Here is a 21,558-nt window from a genome sequence, read left to right as displayed (position 1 = left end):
ACGCCATACAGGTGTTTATATTACAACCATGAACATATTTATACTGACGCCATACAGGTGTTTATATTACCGCCATGAACACATTTATACCGACGCCATGCAGGTGTTTATATTACCACCATGAACACATTTATACTGACACCATGCAGGTGTTTATATTGCCACCATGAACGCATTTATACTGACGCCATACAGGTGTTTATATTGCCACCATGAAAACATTTATACTGACACCATGTTTATATGTTTAATTATATTGCCACGATGAACGCACATTTATACTGACGACGCCATACAGGTGTTTATATTGCCACCATTTTATATCGATATTACACAATGTACATATTTATATCCATATGTAATGTTTAATGACACTATATACATTTATGTCGATACCATGTATGCGTATTTATTGATATCATGTAGGCATATATACTGATATCATGTAAGCGTCTATTTGGACATATAAATCTGTTTGATTCGACTCAGTAGACACCTCACATGATAGAGTAGGGGGAAACTGCCGGAATTGCAATTTTATGTTTTAAATGAACTTTTAAGGAAAATAATAGTTCTGTCGTAACAAGACTACTCCCAATACAGATGAGTCAGCATCCATCAAACTATTCAGTGTGATCTGCGAAAAAACAAGACAATACGAAATAATTTGGTAGTCATGCTAATTATGTGTTTTGGAAGAATTCCGGCCCCAGTGCTCGTCCGATATTGATAACAAGGAACCTGTACCCGGCTTGATCGAGCATATTTTTCTCATACAGTTGAAAACTGATCGATGATGATCTCGCACAACGGGGAGAAATTGGGGGGCGGAAAACACAGGGTCGATATCATATGATAATTCTCCCAATCAGACATAGAAAAATCAGTATTTGTCTCAATTGCTGCGTGGTCGCGCCTCCCAAATTGTTAAATTGAAATTGATACAATCTTTTTGTAAATTTGCCAGATTTGAAAAATTGGAAACTGGTTATTAAGTCAGCTGATTGGATTTTGTGACGCCACTATTCGCGATGGAAGGAATTTGGGAATGTGCTGAAGAATATGTTAAAGAAGTGACCCCGACTGAAATAAGCGTTGTTATGAGACACAGCTGGCTTTCATACTGCCAGAAACTGTGCATTGTTTGAAATTGATGTGAATGAAATAGATGATGGCATATAATTCTGATTAAATAACATACATTTCGGACGCGAGCGCTTTATTTAAGTGTTAAGGTAGCAATAATAACAGCCCTTTGTGGATAATATATCCGATTTTCAAAAATAGTTTAAGAACAAGGCGTATTTGATGCAAGTTCTGCATTGTCTGTTATTATCTACGCCCATTTACAAAGATTTTAATGCTGTGTAAGTTGATAAATTATGTTGTTTATTTCGTACTAAAATTCTGAGAAATATTAAAGGTACCATTGAAAATGTGATGAAAAATTACAAATGTAAATCACTTGATATGACGTTGATGTAAAATCTGCCTGTAATCAAACAAAGGGTCATTCAAGATCGATCAGAAGGTAATTTTAACACACCGTGTGTAAGTCAAAATCTTGCTATTCTTCACATACTACACAGCCCGTGAAGAATCTTCTCAGGACGTGAAGAGATCCACCTTACAACACAGCCCGTGAAGAATCTTCTCAGGACGTGAAGAGATCCACCTTACAACACAGCCCGTGAAGAATCTTTCCACCTTACAACACAGCCCGTGAAGAATCATCTCATGACGTGTAGAGATCCACCTTACAACACAGCCCGTGAGGAATCTTTCCACCTTACAACACAGCCCGTGAGGAATCTTTCCACCTTACTACACAGCCCGTTATAAAGCTTGCTTGGACATATACTGATCCGCCTTACAACACAGCCCGTGAAAAATCTTTCCACCTTACAACACAGCCCGTGAGGAATCTTCTCAGGACGTGTAGCGATCCACCTTACAACACAGCTCGTGAAGAACCATCCTAGGATATATGGAGATCCACCCTACAACCAAAGAAGTGAAGAACATTGCTAGGATATATGACTGAAATCATTTGGTAAATGGTGGCGTTTAGCAATGAACAAGCCATGGAAAAGCCGGGCACCGCCGGAAGATTTTTCATTGTATTCCGCAAGTTAAATCAAACTCGGGTTTGAAGGCCACTGCTAGACCCTGAAACAAATATATCCAAGAAATACCATGCAAGTCTAGAATATGTGGCAAGTCTAGGTTTCCACAGTCTCTGAAAACGAAGAAAGTCTCTGGGCTCCTGTTCATTATATTTTATGATTAATGTTTATCAACAGGTTTTTTTCTGTAAAAAAATGTTCATTTCAGAGACTAGATGTTAGTCTAGGTCACTTCATGTCTCATCAGAAAGACGTTGAAAGATGGTACTTGTTGTAACTCTGTCTGGCGCCCATCGTTAAACAGGGACTGGTCGGCTTGTAGTCGGTGTATGTGACTGAGGGGGGTACGCATCATATAATGCATCCACGTGTCTCAGTGAGCTAACACAATAACACCTTCACATGTATATACTATTGCAAACGGGGAGGTGGGGTTAGCCTCAAGGTCAAAGCGTCCGCTCGTCAGACTAAAGATCCGGGGTCGATTCTTCACACGGGAACAATATGTGAAGCCCATTTCTGATGTCTGCTGGAATATTGCTAAAAGCGGTGTAAAACCATACTCACTCACCCACTCACTCACTAGCGCAAACAACCATACATACGCGTTAAAAAGTGCATTTTGTATATCTATAAACCAAGCTTCACTTGCTCGACGACAAATGCCACAGCCACAAAGATACCCAAACATTCTCTGACCTTTTGACTAAACTCCTCAAGCACAAGTACATACTCAGAGAAAACAATGGGTGTAGTTGTCAGTGATACATTAATAACAAGAAAATCGTCTATCTACCATGTTTTAAAGGAGCTCTTTTCATTTGTAAGAGTCGGGATTGACTGGAAAATGCTAACGTGTAGACAGCATCTTGCGCGAAACACATGGTGAGTTATCAGCACTTGGACATTACGGTGAAAGTGGAATACCGTGATATGTCACCTACATGCGTGGAAAATTCAACGTTTTAATTCAATGTGAAATTTGAGACGGGTAATTTTGCAATCAGTGCTGTTGGAGGGATAGACGTTTTTCTATGTCATCATTCCTGACTGCGTGTTCCGTTCACTCGGAAATGAAAAAGGCGTATTCGAGGGACACTATTCATTAAGTGAAGCAGGGACGGAAGGCGGTCGAGGGTGCTTTACGGATGTAGCAAACCCTGCAACAACGCTTACGAGTCCAACTGAAAGACAACAACCTATCATTATATCAATATATTGAAATCCTATCCGAAACAATGCAATTCTGAAGGTAATGCTACACAGGTCACCATGTCGTTAAACGGTTTTAAATGTCCGCCAACGGCGAAAGATATTTCGTTGGGATTCCTAAGTGACTTCGGCTGAATAAAAGACCTTCAAGCCGTGAAAAGATTGATGAAGCCGGCTAATTTTGTCCTGTGAAAGGATCCACAGAAAGCGGGTGGTATTTATAACGGGCAAGGGTACACTATTCAGCCATCTTGGCTAGCTACAGCCAGAAGTGGTATCGAATGTCGTACATATTACGACAATCGGAAAGGGGTCGACTCATTTTCACAGCTGGATTTTGAAAGCAATCAGATGTCTGCACTGTATTTTGGGACCCCTGTGTCTTCTTGGTAGCCTTTCGTGTCCCCCTGGGGTTTCTTCTCCCGCCCTATTCCCACATGTTTGGAGTGACAGCAGACATTGAAATATCATCTGAAACTGGAGTATGAGATTTATCCAATTATCGTCTGAAAATACAAAATAATTGTAGAGTTTTCATGCGGGGTAAGGGTCGAATTGCCAACAAAATTGAATTATTTCTTTACCCCTCTTGCTAAGAATAGAATTACGGTGACAATATCTGCCACGTGACATGGAGTCAGTGAGCGATGTCGTGGCATATGTGACACGTGCCATGTATATTTCAGACGTCTGAGTGACATATGTCAAAAGCCCGCAAGACGTAACTCACTTAATTCCACAGTCACTCATAACAACTAACAAAATGAAAGAAGTTCAGATTTCAATAGATTCAATTATTATATGATTGTGTAAACTGAATCCAGATATGCACTTACGATAGCAGAGGCTTTGTAACTATATAGAGCGTCAGTTCAACAGATTACATGTATGATACTTACTTGACATTTTCTTTTCGCGTTTGTCGAATAAATTATGTGCAGACACGGGAGTAAACATGACAGTCAAAGGGAGACAAGCCATAAATAGTGGCCCGGTATGTGTTGGTTCCATGAAAAACCATCGGAACTATTTCTTTGTGATGTACATCAAGTTCAGTGGGTGAATTTAGCAATATTCCAGCAATATCACGACGGGGGACACCAGAAATGGGCTTCACTCATTATACCCACGTGGGGAATCGAACCCGGGTCGACTGCGTGAGCGAGCGAACGCTTTAACCACTAGGCTACCCCACCGCCCACATCAAATTCAGATAAGAACTAACAATTAAATGACATTCAGATGAATCTGACATAAAAAAAAGAACATACGAATATAATTTTATGTAGAAACAAAACATAATATTTTTTTTGAATGTACCCAAATGAAAGAACACTGCTCTGAACACGTGTTCATTGCCGAGAGATCAATGACTGGTTCTATCATCATTTGTAAACAATCCCAATTCGAATCTAACACAAACACTGTGAAAACAATCTTAAGTGAAACACTATCCGAACCGGCGGATGTTTAGTAATTTCGCGGAGTAATAAAACCATTATGACACGGATACCGGTCAGTAACGACTCAGTCATTTCTGTAGCGGTCAGTGGTGTTACGTCACACGTGCTGCACGTGCAGAAGAACATCCGGGCCTCCTGCTGCGGGCCTGTCAACATGGCCGCCGCCAGAATGCGCTCATTTTTGCTCGTCTCCAATCTTTAGCACGCACAATTGAAATTACCCGTGCAGTCAGGAGTCTTCCTGTCAAACATCAATCATGCAAATCAAACTCCGTCTAGTCAAACAGCGAGAGAGGCATTTGTCTGACAGCGAGATGGGTTCTTGCTGTGAAAATAGGTTTCAGGAAGCACGAGGTCTCCTCGCGTCATCGTTACAACTATTTACACATGATTTAGCATGGGAAGTCTCTCCCCCGATGCGGAATTTCACCACCATGTGTTGAAGATAAGTTGTGGATAAGAGGTTAATGGAACTCGCGTCCCACACACGAGCACACCACGTATAAGTTTCAATTAGGCAATTTCAAAAAGAGACAGTACATCATATCATGAACCATGCTTACATTGAGCGATGTTGTAAGTGCTTCCACGTCAACAAAGGAGGTTTCTGGGTACACTTCGCTAACATTACATGACGTCAGAACATGTAATTTGTAGAACGTGTTGTCGTTAAAAGCATTTTGAATCTCGCGACGGCGGAAGAATTAGCTTTTCAAAAATATACATGTCAGTTGATCGGTTTTTTTTACATGCTTGGATTTGTCATATGTACGATAATGCATTTACAATAACAGCGTTAAAAAGCCCAGTTCTCTCACTTTTATTTACAGTTGTGTTAAAGTGCTTGTAGTGTCTAAGGTCAAGGCCTCTGAGGTGTGCAGTACATGAACCAAATCAACCATCGACGTGTATTTTTTCTAAGCAACGAGCACGTGTTGGGGTAACAGATTTCAGAGGCCTCCTGCCATTTCACGTGCGGTTAGAAGGTTTATGGTCCAAGGGAGATAACTCGAGACCTAACAGAAAAGAAAAACCACAATCACACTTCATTTTGGAAGGAATTTTTAAGCCTGAACTGTCTTGTTCTGAATTTTTACACAATATATGATATGTAGGATGACGCTAAAGCAAGGGGATATAACGTGTCCGTTTTGATGATAAAATGTGGTACAAATTTCAAGCGCTAAACCAATTTTCTATTCTTGTAGGTGATCAACTAAAAGGTCATGGTGAAATGTCAGTTCATGTCACGAACAAAAGGGTCGAAACACGCTCGTGTCAAGCACTGTTATACAAACTAAAACAGTCAGCGATGCGTTCCTGCTTACTCCACTAGGAACTGTGTTTTCCAGAATCAAGATACTCGTCCTCAGATCCGAACACGGAGTTCAGCAGAGAGGAACAACGTGGATATATTCTATATACGTTTGTGCTGGGGCCGGGAACGTTTTACTATCACGGGTCGGGATACCAATTTCGACTTAAGCATACATGTCGCTGCAACCGCGTTTTCGCCCCGAATACCATATGACGTAACCGATAAGAGCATACTGTACGCCTTTGATAAAGTATCGAGGTACGTCGAGGTAAATATGCAACCAAGATACATATACATTCGAGATAACATGTTAAGTTCGAGTTATCAACACAATCAATGAGTGACAACGCGGTTATCAAAACTGGGTACAATTCGAGATAGCGTGTGAATTCGAAAAAAACATATTTCAAGAAGAATCCACTAAATAATGTGAGACCAATGTGTACCCCTCCTGTATATCGGCCCCCGTTTTGTCGTAATGGCATAGTGCTCATGTACACGTCATATGTTGGTTGTTACCCTCCTGATTTACAACCCTGACAACCCGCTGACATAAATCCTGGTTTCCCCGTCCGGGATGTACAGGTTATACAACTGTCTGTTTATAGGCTAACTACATAGCAAGTGACATGCTTAGAGATCAGTAGTTCGCGGGAACGCTAGTCGTTCCCCTGCGTATGTCTTCCTGACGCTGCTATAATGACTTCACACATGGTTTTAATGTTAGTATCATTACCAGCCTCTCCTGTAATGCATATCCACCTCGTAAATATACTGTTATCCAAGCGTAGAGGGGTAAATAGGAGCCCCTTCCTGATTGTTATTTTAGTGGAGTCAATGAGCTGTCACTGTGGGTGTTTTTCATCTTGATGTCTTCTGCTGCTTGCACCGACTCGGATCTGGCGGCTACGGTGACCGTCGCGCTATGGCGGAACCATCAAACGCTCTACTAAATGGAAAACCACTTTTATTTATGTTGTGCGTACGTTTCCTGACAAAATAAACATGTAACGATGGCGGCTTTATGGTGGAGATTCATCGTTAACCCGCTCCCCCTCGTTCAAGGGATCAGAGAATCGGATGGGGGGATAATAGCGCGCCCATCACCCGTGTGATCGATGGAATAAAGATGGCCGCTGGAACCCTGTTATCACATGCAGGTTATGAACCATTCCTCAAGAGACGTCTCACGCTTGGCTTCCCGCTGACGGCCGGTCTTGCCCCGTCGGCTTTATGTACTGTGAAATGATCATCAGAACCCATTACAAGAATTGAAGCAGGGATAGCCTCCTCGGGGCAGATACTCATTCGACACGCTAGTTTCGAAATGTTTTGGTCACTTTGTAAGAAATCTCGCCTCCCGCTGTCAAGGGTCAGCTGTGGCAGGGGAAATGGCGCGTGGCGCATGCGCCCCGCAGGTGTCGTCTGCATCATCCTCCGCGGGCAGACGACACCCGAGCACGTGCCCTTAACGCACAATTCGCTTTCACTGACAAAACATGCTAACGGGGCGTGTAATTTTAATAAAGGAAAAGGTTTGGGAGGAAAAAATTGAGAATATCGGCCAGCTTTTCTTAGCAGCTAAGCCGCAGAGGAACAGTGGCCTGGTGCCAGAAACTGTTTCAGTTGCATAGTTTATTGTTTTCGTTTCCCACTCGTCCACGGCCATTAGTCCGATCGCGCATGTTTCCGTGCCTACCACAGCTGTGCGCATGGTCCGCTGCTTCGGACGGAGCCTTCTTCCGATGCCACGATAAGATAAGCGCCAAGAATAAAGCCACGGCTACCGTTTTAGCTCCTATTTATGAAGTAACAATGCCCCCCAACTCAGTCCCCTGGGGTCATCGTGGGAGTGGCGGCACCCAACGTGTCGACGTGTTCATATCGCTAACCATCTCGTTTGGATTGACGATATAATAATGGCCTGTCGTCCATCAGGACACCGTGGACCGTGGAACAGGAGTTGATGAGTGTTGATGCAATCAGTTCAGTATAGTAACACAGGGGAGGCCAATGTGGTAATATTTGATAGGAAGAGATTTCGTGTGCTTAGATAAACACTTTATTCCTTCGGGGCTTTTTGATGTTTCGACATTTATTATTGGCCGATGCTGTTTAAATAACATAATTATTTTTTTCACAATGCATAATTACAGTGTATTACCTCATTATTAGAAACGAGCATTTAAGAGGGTGTGGATGGGTGGGGGTATTTACAAGTTTCGTTTTTGCAGACGGTGAGCACCGGTTTTTGCCACGCAATGACTGAAACGCTGCGTAAAGCAGATTCCGTTGTTGATAAATTACAATTTGAACGCCCCTGGGTACCGCACTCGAATTTCACGGGCATATCCATGCATGCAATGTGCTTCCGTCACCTACATCACCGCAACGTACATTCATATATATAATGTCCTCCCGTCACCTACAGCACAGCCACCTACATTCATATATATAATGTCCTTCCGTCACCTACTGCACAGCCACGTACATTCATATGTAATGTCCTTCCGTCACCTACAGCACAGCCACGTACATTCATATATATAATGTCCTTCCGTCACCTACAGCACAGCTCCGTACATTCATATATATAAATGTCCTTCCGCCACCTACAGCACAGCCACGTACATTCATATATATAAATGTCCTTCCGTCACCTACAGCACAGCTCCGTACATTCATATATATAATGTCCTTCCGTCACCTACAGCACAGCTCCGTACATTCATATATATAATGTCCTTCCGTCACCTACAGCACAGCCACGTACATTCATATACATGTATATAATGTCCTTCCGTCACCTACAGCACAGCTCCGTACATTCATATATAAAATGCCCTTTCGTCACCTACAGCACAGCTCCGTACATTCATATATAAAATGTCCTTTCGTCATCTATAGTGCGGTTGGTAGCCTTTCTCCAAGGCTGTACTGAATGCTGATCCCATGGATGTATAGTAATTCTATCCTTCGAAGAGGCAAATCTAGATAAACCGACCCCAGTCTAAGAACCCAGTCTGTTATTTATTATTTTTTTAATAGAAATTAGCACTTAACTTTTTACCTTAGAGACTTGGGCAAGTCTACACGGTTGGTTGCTTGTATATTAAAGTATATGACGATTGACTGTAAAATAATCGAGTCTGGACCAGATAATCCAGTAAATGAATTCATGAGCATCGATCTACGCAATTAGTATACGATGACATGCATAAAACCAAGTCAACGAGGAGTACCAGATAACCTTACTTCTTACAACAAGCATGGGTTGCTGAAGATTAATTCTAACCCGAACCTTTGTGGGTCCTATAGCACGGGCATACTCATGTATGTAAAGTGCTATTATCACCTACAGATAAAGCCAATATTCAACGATTCAGTTGTTCATGCCGTGACACATAATTATATACGACAATGTTATGGCTATTTCATTATTCGGGTCGGAAAATGGAAAATAAAAACAAAAGAAAAACACCCGAACAGACTTCCTGTTAGACTAACTTCCTGTGGGTAAGATATTCAACCAGTTTCGCATACGTTTATTTTTCTAGTTATACTATCAATATAAATAATGTCATAATGTAAATATTCTGAATGCTAACATGCGCTGATACATCATCACTTGAGCCCAAAGTATATTTCTGTCGTTTTATGAATGCAAACATACCTTCAGACATTGTCTTAATGAGACACAATCAAGACAATGAATTATTTATTACCAAAAACAAACTGACAATATTTTTTTACAAGACCAAGTGAAGGGGTCTGTAATTTACACGAAACGATAAATCTCCTGTTTGTAATAAAGTGTTTAAGATGAATAAAATTTTGGCTAAATTCAAATACCAGCTGATCACCCGTGCAACGCTCTCACACATGGCGACATTTAGCCCTGTAAACAACCGGCCTGTCAAATAAAACCCTCAATTTCATCAAACAATATGAACAGACATAAAAAGAGTGTCGCGGTTCTTCACCATGTCCGAGTCGCAATAAAAACGTCCAAGGCAGAATTGCGCAATGGCGACCTAGGTTTTATGATTGGCATTGAACGTGGTTGGAATTTGGAATCCGTCCTGATCCGATGTGTTCGAGTCAATTAGGTATGACACCACCCTCTGTTACTCGACTTCGTCACCACGGGCAGAAGCGTCAGTTGTAACAGACGACAAATGTCACTTCGCACGGACAAAGCAGTACATCACGGGTGTCAGAAAAAGTCGTCTGCGTGATGCAACGTTTCCCGCCTGATACGAGAGCGAGGCACGGATAACAATAATGCCGTATGACGGTCGAATGTCGTAATATTTCATTCTTATCAATAAGTGGTTACTTCCTTCAAAACGTGCCTGTTTTGTTTTTCTTTTCGTGCCATTTGTGTCACGCCATCACACCAGATGTTGGCGGTGGGTGTGGAAATGTTGCAGAGGTGGGTCGAACACGAAAATCATTAGAATGTATTTGGATTTCAGCAGATATGAAATAACTTCAACATTTTTTTACTGAATATAAATAATTATGTTGTACAATTACCATAGATTCAGGATTTCGGCAATTCCGTTTTTATGTAGATATTTATGTTAATCACTTCAAAATGCAACAGAATAACGGAAACAAACTTTCAGTAAAAATATCTGAAAATGTTCATGATTATTTGTTCTAATTACACAACCGCGAGGATTTGCAAATTATTTTCTGTTATGGCCAACACGCGGTTTTATGGTCACGCAACACTGAATGAGGAGCATCAACAATAAATTCGAGCAAATGTGTAAAGAATCAGACTTTAATCATACAATTAATAGCGGAAGATCATTATTATCATTGATTGAGTGACACGGAAGAAAGGTCATCCAAATATGCCATTATTCAGACCCATAATGGCCAATGGCTTTAGACAGTTGGACCATAATAACGCGTTATACATCAACCATGCCTTAAAAAAGGTGCTGTACCCTGCCACAATCATACAGCCTATCCAGTAGTCATGTCCTTAGCAATGCCAGATCGAAGATTTACTGCAAGACAGTGAAAAGGGCTCGCCGCGGCGTCATAAACGGCAACCAAACGTTACCCGTCTCTCGCCTGACAACCTTATTATGCCTTTATACCGTAAAGCGTGAGACTTCACCAGTAAACGTCCAATAAAATAGACTTAACAAAAAACTCGTCGGACAAATTTATCGGGCGAGTGTGCTGAAACATTTAATTTTCCATCTAAAATACAAGTTTGTCACCCTAAAATCGCAATAGGCAAATATAAAAGCTGGTTGTTTATGAGTCACCAGCGAGGGTCCTGATTGTAATTGGCGACGAGTTTATTCGTTTAGGACGCACAACAATTGGTTCTATAAAACTGTGATGAGATGGCTGACGGAAGAAGCAAAGTACCCGTTCAAGGAGGGTTTGAAATTTACAACATCCCTGGCGTACCTCAAACCGTTAAACCCATTTTATTGGTGATATTTGGAGAGGAAATTTCACTTAAAGTTTTAGAGTCCTCTCGCTTATTTTAATGATCTCTTCGTGTCTGATATGAAGTGATGCTTTTTCTAACCCTGAAATTATATTTCTGGTTGATTGCCTCTTCTGTTTTATGATGCTCTGTTGGGCGAAATGTACATGAAATATATTACTGATTGATCCCCGGCTCTGTGATAGGCTTGAGCGCTGAATGAAATGGACATGTGATGTACTTTTCATGTCACCACGCGTCTCTATCGACAGTAGGATGATGTCCCGTAGTCTTGTACTCGGAAACCCGGAGTCAAGGAGCCAGAGTATAAGATGCCTCGATCAATAACATCTCGTTGGGAACCCGTTAAAAATTATTTTGAAACAAAACAACTGTAAAATGCATTAGCAAATTCACCGCGTTGTTAAATTGAAATATGAAATGAAATAATTATGACCTTATTGGAAAGGACTTCGCTAACCCGGAACCTGTCAATAACGGCCGTGTCGTCCTTATTAACGAGGTATAACTTTTCAATAGTATTGGTCGAATCGGGGGGAATGTAACACGTGTTTTGAAGATGCGAAAATCCATTGACAAGCGCTTTGTAATTGTGATAATTTAATACGTTGCTACGCATCAGCGTAAGCTTCATAACTAACAAAATGCAAAATTGAAGAATCAACGTAATATCATAAATCGTCCGAGATTTAAATCAAAATATTTTCAATGCACAGTTGCAGAGTAAGAGACCCGTTGCCTGGATGCTAAAGTGTCTAAATAGTTATTCCAGGTGCCAGCGGCCTCACAAAAAGTTAACACTGCATGAAACATGGGCAATAAGTCTGCGAATCGCAGTCCCCGAACAATTTTTATAGCAGTGTAAACGCGGTCTTAACTATTTCAAGATATTGTCAGAACGCTCACGTGCGCCATTAGATCGTGGAAATCACCTAATTAACACGAAAAGAGTGGTTCATATCAATTGGCACCCGAAGAGGCCAGATAGGTTCGGCTGGGGCGAGTTTTATGTTTCACGACACTTTCCGAAATGGCTTCCTTATCATATTATTGACATGAAGTCTTCGATAAAGGCTAGATTAGATGTCTAGGTTCGCCAACCCAGGCTAACGAATGTCAGAGTTTCCCGAACCACAGGTGGATGATGGCATTAAAATCGTTAATTACACATTGTTCGCCAGTGTTTAACTGACAGGCCCCCCTACTTGTACACGTGAAGTGTTGGAGTTTGATCGATACGGTACTGCCCACTTCTGTCTCAAGTGGTCAAGAATTAGGGCGCTTGTGGACGTCTTCGAATAGTTCATTTACAGCGCATGGACATGACGTGGGTGTTAGTGCAGTCGTCCAGGAAGTCCAGCTGTAGCGGGGTGATATAAAACTTATGCCACATGTACTTTGTCGGCAGGAAGTAGGGTCATCAACGACGTCTACGTTATAGAGGTGGTCACAGAACCGTTACAGCACATCGTCCACAATAATCGTCCGCTTTTTGTATTTTAGGTGTCAATGATTTGTAGCACTGTCCGTGTCTGTACCATGTCTATTCAGTCAACGATAGCTAGTGTAGTGGAATTAATAGATGAGATACAGCATAGCCCCTGTGTCTATTTCATGTACATTCGCCAATGATACCTGATGTATTGGAATTGATAAGATGATGTGCAGCTTAATGCCATGTCTATATCATGTCTATTCCGTCGATGATATCCCTGTTGTAGTGGAGGTGATAACTGAATTATAGCATGGGGAGCTATGTCTATTTCATGTGAACTGCGTCTGTGACACGTGGTGTAGTTGAGGTGATATGCGAATTACAGCTTGTATATATCATGTACATTCCGTCAATGATATTTGGAGCAATGGTATTGATACTTGAATTATAGCATAGATCCCGTGTCCGTTTCATGTATATTTCGTCAATGACACGTGGTGTTAGTGGAGGTGATGTGTGAATTACAGCTTGGTAGCTATATGTATATCATACATATTTCGTTCACGATATCCAAGTAGTAAAGCGGCGATAAAATGAAAAACAGCAATATACCGTAAGCCACTATAGTCCTGTTTTAGTGGCGGTGTGAGTGACATAAATCACGAGGTTCATGTCAATGTCATGTATGTATCGTCCATAATCCCCCTGTAGTATGGTGTGGGGGAGCAATGACCCAATGTCGATATCATGTACATTTCGACCTTGTTGCAATGACGTGGCCTCACTAATGTGTACGACAACGTCTTTGTGTAACCGATACACACATGTCTATATCGCGTATACATCGCCACCAATACACTATTCCGTCTGCGCCAGGGAGATAAGAGTGTTTATATCATGTCACTAACAATAACCTTCATATGCTGGTGTTACGTGTTACTTTCCATTACAACTGTTGACCTGTGAAGATAGCAGTACACGTCGTCCTGGACAGCCAGCTGATAGTCACTGTTGCTGCTGACGCAAGCAGGTGTATTACGACATGTCTGACATCATGTAGCAGTGTAACCAATTACGTTATAACATGGCACGCGGTGTGCTTAGACATCTAGGTGTTTCTTGTATATTGCATGTACATTTCTGTCATCGTTGAACTTAGATGCTTCTCAATTTCGCTCTGAGATGTTTAGGCATGGAAGAAAGTGACTGCAGCATAAGACTTACACATCATAGTGATAGTTTTGTAGTTATTGTAGATGAAGCATGGCCATGTCTTCATGTAGTAATAAACTCAATGACTTCAGGAATTTTCGTTAAAAAGTTCTCTTGTACGATGTTGATGCCACTAGAACTGACGCTATCAGAATGAAATCAGTATGAATTTCGACAAGTAGTACCATAAAAATATCTAAAGAATCAGTGATGGTGTTGATAAATTTTGTTCAGCTCTTATTACTGTAAAAAGGTAATATTTTTATGTTGGTAGAAAGTATGGTTGTGGTTGGAGCGGCAGTAGCAGCAGCGGTACAGCATATAACAAGACGACTTTGCACTATACCAAGGCGTGCTCGATGTAGGCCTGGGCTGGAATACGAGTTTATTTAAATGAACTAAAGTAGCAGTACCTGAGATCCATGCTGTAGTTATTATGATTGGTTAAATACATTTTTATCTATCAACAGGGGAGTTCAGCTACTAGCAGCCGACGTGTAATTCAACACAGTAGCGGTAGACGTACACACGATGACTACAACACCACACGAACTGGGTGACAAGTTTAAGCTAAGGTGAACGTGTAAATTATAACGAACTCAATAAATATATCTTACAACATCATACATTCACCATCGCATTAACACATAAATGACATGTCTTTGAGATGGGGTGTAACTTTTGAACATAATTAAAATGCCATGTTTGGAAACGTCAAAACACTACCAGCTTTTCTAATAAACGCCCCGCACTGGGATCGTTATATTATTAGCTGGCCATAAAAGGGATTAAAATGTGATTTGTGTTGACAAACCTCGGGGAGATAAACGGAATACCAAGACGGGACTCGTTGACTGTAGCACAAGTAGATTAGCTTTGTTTTTAACGTGTTAGCAAAATGTCTCTTAAGCTTTCATAAATTACAAGACTCAACACGCCTGAAATTAACAGGTAAATCATATTTACGTGTTTTGTCCTTTAATACTGGTAATATTGGAACTAACAGTAATTAAATGAAATGTAGTGATTTTTGTATTTAAAAATTGATATTTGAATCTAGATCTTGTATGTTGACTATCACGTAGGTTTCAGTGAATCTAATGAATATATACATATAGCTATCCTCGACCCTACCGACCGCTGACATACACCCTTCCTGTGTGCGCTTAGAACATGTCGCACCAGCCTTACTCCAAAGCTGTACTAAATGCTAAGCCCATGGATGAAATAGTAATTCTATCCTTCAAAGAGTCAAGTCTAGATAAGCCCATGGATGTATAGTAATTCTATCCTTCAAAGAGGCAAGTCTACATAAGCGGACAGAACAAGGACCCCAGTCTGTTATTTATTATTTTTTACAAATTTTCATTTAAATTATTAATCTTTACCTCAGTGACTTGTGCAAGTCTAATGCCCTACATAACTGGCCTTGTCGTTCATACTACTATTTCAAAAGGTCATAACACCGTACCAAATTCCTGTATATGATATCCATGATGCTGGTCAAACATGCCCTTCTTCGGGACAATGGTATCTTGTAAATACTTGTCGGGAAAAGAATTTAACCACCTATAGTAATAACGTTGCATCAAACGCCATGATACCCATTGTCAAGATTTAGAATTCAGATGGAACAACATATGAAACCGGATCTAACATTTACTTTCACGTTTATTTTTTGTATTTAGAGATATACTAAATGTACACGTTGAAACATTGTTTTGTAACGGTAAAAAGCATCAAGTAAAAAAACAAGAAAACGTTTTTCACATGCGATTACATTTCACACAAAATCAAATCTGACGCCAAACAGACGAGGAATATCGCAGTTGTACGTATTCAATGGACGCGTGCAGTTTTCATAATTTTAATACACAATTCGGATTTATTTTGGTGCAGGGAGTACGGAACTGTCCAGACCATCGTTTGGGAATTAAATCTGGTGCAAATTGAATCTGACTAATGTGACAAATGCGAACTGATATGACATGGCCCTGATACAAAATTGGTAATTATATTCTATTGTTTCGACACAGCTTCTTTGGTTAGGCGAAATCGATCGCAGTTTCATTTAATTTCTGTGTAAGGTCCTGTTAAGTTCCAAATTTAGAACCGACAAATGTCACATATTCATTGACATACAATTTCTAACCTCACTTTATTTGGCTTTCATAAACTCGTTCCTAATATGAAATCTTATGCAGCCTGTCATCGCTTTTTAAACTTTGATTAATTTTAATGAGTTATTGCAACGAGCGCCAAAAGGTTGGAATATGAAAGTTACTCATGGTAATTATTATTGATTATCGTACATCATACTTTACAGATCAAGTAGCACAGGATGTACGATGGTGATTGCATTTTAAACATATCGTAATGCAACCGCTGCGAGTCATCGTGTCTTGTGGTAGAAGGGAGGTAACTCTTGTCGGTAGTGTTTCGTCTCTCCAGTAGTCACTTTGCGCGAGTGGATCTGTGAAGTCAGTGACGTGCCAGTCAAAACAGTGCCAATACCGACGAGATGAGTAAAGTTTAGAAACGGGGCAAAAAAAGAGGCATTTTAACAGTCATAAATGTCTCCTGCAATTCTGTCGAAAATAAATCACACTTTCTTGGATAATTCGTCTCCAGTGGCGCTCTGGCTGACGCCAAGTAAACTAATAAAACTGGTCAAAATAAACAAAAATAATATCGTGGATTAATGTCAAAATTGCAAACGTGAATTTGATTGCTCGCAGATCGCCATATTTCAACAATTGTTGGCGTTGCTTTGCACAAATTTAGCTGCTTCGAGAGACGACGGGCGATTTTGGCCCTGGACGAAGAGGCGCAGGCTGTCTGGACGTAATGATAGCCCGAGCACGTTTCTTCAGTGTGGTGAAATAACCTTATCAATTTTGGACAACGGCATTCGAGTCCGCTCTGCGAGACAAGCGTAGGGACCGCGTCTGCTCCTTGCTACTTGAGGGTGCTAGAATCAATCTCACCCCAGAGTCGCATCTACGAAATAGAGCTCAAGCCCCAATCCGTCAATTTGCTTGTCATAAAGTCGTCTTCGGAGAGGCCCTTCACAATATATCAATGTAAATTATATTTCTAAATTTCATCTCAGAAAGTCATCGCAGGAAATTATAGCGCAGCGTTTCCCCGTGTTACAATTAGGTTGAGTCGGAGCGCCGATTTCGCCATCATTGGTTTGGATACCAGGTGCCCGAGTTTCGAATAATCCGCCATAACGACCTTAGGCTTTGCATTCTTCAATTGATTTGATTTATATTCCTTTTTGATTCATTCAAATTTCTGTCTAATTGCACAAACAAATTCGATTTTTCCATTTCGGCGAGAAACCCAGGCCCCGCCGGATCGAGGTAATCAGTTTAGACAAGTCAAGTACTCGACTCCGCGTTTACATAACGCAATTTTCCAGCAAGATGGCTACTCGTCGCAGGCCGCGGTATCGCGCGTGCGAGGGAGAGAGAGTCTGCCCGACCGGCACAAATTCCGTTAATTCGAATCTTTGAAAGGACTGCGATCGACAATTGACGAAAAGGATTGTCCCGAAGAAAATGGCAATAAACGAACATTCAATCTAGGCAAACTGATTTCACTAACCAGGAAGATTTAGGGACCTTTGCAGATGAACTTATTTTTTTGCTCCATGCACCAGTGTCATTGCTGTTTTGGTGCACGCGCACATTTGGGAGCTATGAGGCACAGAAAAGCGCGTGCAAATCGTGCCCATGGCATTGAGCCCGTGCGCTTAAGCGTGAGGGGCGGATAAAGGACTCACAGTGCGTGGCGACAATTTAAGATTAAAACCGGTAATCGTTCGAGGCTAATCTTTTTTCTTTTGACGAAAGGATTCGTCAATAAATTTGCCAGAGTTCGTAGAAACGACTGGTGACAAAGCGAGTTAACCAGCGGCAAGAAGCTTAATTTTTCATCACTTTGCTCGCTATTGAAACGATATCCTCAACCCAGTGACAAAATCCATTTCATTCTGGAAAATATCTTTTTCATGTGAGCAATTAAATTTGTAACGGTATCAGGTTTGTGTTTTGGAAAACAATCCATTCGGACAATACTCACTGAAGAGTAAACTGGCTTGCATCATCCTCCGTGATATCTAACATAATCATTTCTAGCCAGCAGCCTTTCTGTAACACAACTACATGGGGTTGGCTCAAACCAAACACAGACATGTTGTAATGGGCTTAGTTTTTTTAACGTAGCATAGTCGCAATACTGTGGACTGTTTAGGTGAAGAAACATAGAACACGTTACTATTCGATTTGTTGATGGTGGAGACAATGTTTAAGGTTCAATCAGTACTGGAAGAATAACGTATTTAACGACGAAAATATTTCCACAGTGCCACAACAGGGACTATTAATGATAGAAGTCATAAGTTGCCACATTTATGGATTTGAACTCGGACTGTCTGGGTTACGAACGAGCTACCTCAGCGCTTAATTGTCTTGATCTCTTAGTATGAGAGTCATCACGTTTTGCAGTGTGTGATCCTCAAGGAACGGATGGGGACGTCAAAGAACGATGGGGAACGTCAAGGAAGAGAGGGGAACGTCAAAGAGGGATGGGAACGTCAAGGAAGGAAGGGGAACGTCAAGGAAGGGATGGGGAACGTCAAGGAAGGGGTGGGGGACGTCAAGGAAGGGGTTGGGGCTTCAAGGAACGGATTGGGACGTCAAGGAAGGGAGGGGAACGTGAAGGAACGGATAGGGATGTCAAGGAACGGATAGGGATATCAAGGAAGGGAGGGGGCCCCCGTGGAACGGATGGGGACGTCAAGGAAGGGAGGGTAACGTCAAGGAAGAGAGGGGAACGTCATTGAACGGATCGGGACATCAAGGAAGGGATTGGGACGTCAAGGAAGGGATGGTACGTCAAGGAAGGGAGGGGAACGTCAAGGAACGAATTGGGATGCCAAAGAACGGATTGGGACGTCAAGGAAAGGAGGGGTACGTCAAGGAACGGATGGGAAGGTCTCTTGTGTTGGTAATATTCTCTGGTTTCCGTTTCTTTTTCTGTGTTTTTAATTAATCATTTTAAACCATTATAATATAATTATATCAATGTGATAAAATGTGAGTACTTCAACAGCATGTTTGTTGTAACACCTCTATAAAAAGTGTAGCCTCTCACGACAACCAAGGGTACGTGAAGACCAATTCTAACTCTGATCTTCAAGGTTAAAACAGCACGTGTAAACAACTATTAATTGTCAAAGGACAGTTTGACAGAACAAATTAATTTCAGAGACTAAAATGCTGGTGTTTTTTTACTTTTAGAGTCAATATTAGGGACGTATCCAGACACCGGTGAACTATCCAATTGAACGTACGGTGCAAATGGTAAATAGATAGTTTAACGATTGTCATCAAGACAGCAAATGTTGCTTGTAATGATACAAAAAGTGATAGTATTAGTTCCTCATATCCGGATGTGAATGATGTGAATGATGTAGATATGTTTTAACTTGCACGTCATTCATTCAACAACTCACAAAATCAATTACACGAATAACATTGCCAGTGCAACGATCAAAGGGGATAATCGAGAATATTATACCCAAAGTCTCACGTTCAAAGCTTTTCAGATTGTTTGTTAGGATTGTTAAACGAGCTTCTAGAAGGGTGTGGGTTGTTTGGTGTTTGGTGTGGGTTGTTTGGTGTTTGGTGTGGGTTGTTCGGGTGTTTGGTGTGGGTTGTGGGGTGTTTGGTGTGGGTGTTGGGGTGTGGGGTGTTTGGTGTGGGTTGTGGGGTGTTTGGTGTGGGGTGTTTGGTGTGGGTGTTGGGGTGTTTGGTGTGGGGTGTTGGGTGTAGGTTGTGGGGTGTTTGGTGTGGGTGTTGGGGTGTTTGGTGTGGGTTGTGGGGTGTTGCGGTGGGTGTGGGGAAAGCCTAATGGTTAAAAGCGTCCTTTCGTCACGCTGAAGACCCGGGTTCGATTCCCCACATGGATACAATGTGTGAAGCCCATTTCTGGTGTCCCCCGCCGTGAAATAACCTTTTGTTTCCTGGGTAAATATATTTCATTCGGGATAAATACTGTGAAGCTCATTTAATATCCCTGTGTCAGGGGTTTTCGACGATGTAAGACAAAACGTATTTCTTACCTTAGTATCATTTAAAGTTTTTATTTTACTAACCTTGAGTGATAAATGATATATTCATCTATTTCACGCAAAAATATCAAGTGTTCCCTACAAAAATAGCGTTGATGACATCGTATCGGCGAAACTGTTGCCGCTCTCCACATCCGGGTATTTTGTTTCAGTTTTCGACGATGAGCCATACGTTTTGCTCCGCACTGTGAAGGAGTGTTGTGATCACGTGGCTTCCGGTTTATATATTACCTGTCACCAGCAGACGACTGATCTTACTGAAGTTTCGCTTGCTATTTTTTGTTGTATAGGCAATTGATTTTGCATCTGAAGTGGTATTAACGGTCTCGGGTAAATAATATTGATGCTTGTTTGCTTTTTATGTAACTTAATTTTCGGATTTCCATTGTCAATAAAACTTCTCACGACAGCGACTTGGCATCCGCCCTAACAGTGAAACTGCTTGTGCACTCCGATCGCACACGTACTACCCCGATATAGCGCGAGCAATGCAATCGACGAAATCACCAGAACGTCGAATTCAGCTCGCTTTGGGATATAATATCCATACTACACTGTAAACATCTTTTGTCTCATATACTTAATTCGTAATCGACCCATGAACATCAGAATTAGAATTGGTCTTCATCCGTGCTTGTCGAACAAGGCGACTAAAGGGATCGGGAAGTGAGGCTCGCTGACGTCACTAATGCATGACGTCATCAATCCCAAATACGTAGGCGCATGCTCACGATTTCAACTACTGCATGGATTGTCAGGTCCAGATTGTCAGGTCCAGACTAGATGATTTTTGACAGTCGTCATATAACTGGAATGCTGGGTATAACAACAAACAAACCGTAATTCGTAATCAACATGTCAGCTAAACATGGCACTGGCTGGGTCAAATAAACCAGTGTTCGATAGCATGAGCACCGACCGAACAACGGCGTGAGTATCATAGTCATAGAGTCAAGCGGCCACAGTTCTGGAAGTTCAGAAAGAAGTGATCAACGGGGCTCCCTGCAGTGCCGCGAGGTGAGCCCGACTGCCAGAGTAACGCTTCACTGATTTCACTAGCATGGCAATTGCACATACAAACAATCCGTGACTAACTTTGTCTCACTTTTTAGCAGTTAAAGAATTCAGCGCGAGGTGTGCGGTAGACGATGTGAACATAAAGGATGTG

The 21,558-nt window shown here is 41.4% G+C and overlaps 1 long non-coding RNA gene across 1 annotated transcript; it reads right to left on the bottom strand.

Moving 5' to 3' along the window:
- Positions 1-1,202: 1,202 nt before the first annotated feature.
- LOC124272892 lies at positions 1,203-5,412 on the bottom strand. The gene is made up of 2 exons (XR_006897470.1): positions 5,365-5,412; positions 1,203-2,000 (listed from the first exon to the last, which is right to left on the bottom strand). It is a non-coding gene; the product is annotated as an uncharacterized LOC124272892 (long non-coding RNA).
- Between the last annotated feature and the right edge of the window lie 16,146 nt (positions 5,413-21,558).

This window comes from Haliotis rubra, unplaced genomic scaffold (assembly GCF_003918875.1).
Source record: "Haliotis rubra isolate DU_JTF1 unplaced genomic scaffold, ASM391887v1 Scf174, whole genome shotgun sequence".
NCBI classification, from domain to species: Eukaryota; Metazoa; Mollusca; class Gastropoda; order Lepetellida; family Haliotidae; genus Haliotis; species Haliotis rubra.
Note: the sequence above shows the minus strand (reverse complement) of the source record. Positions and strands in the feature narration are given on the sequence as shown.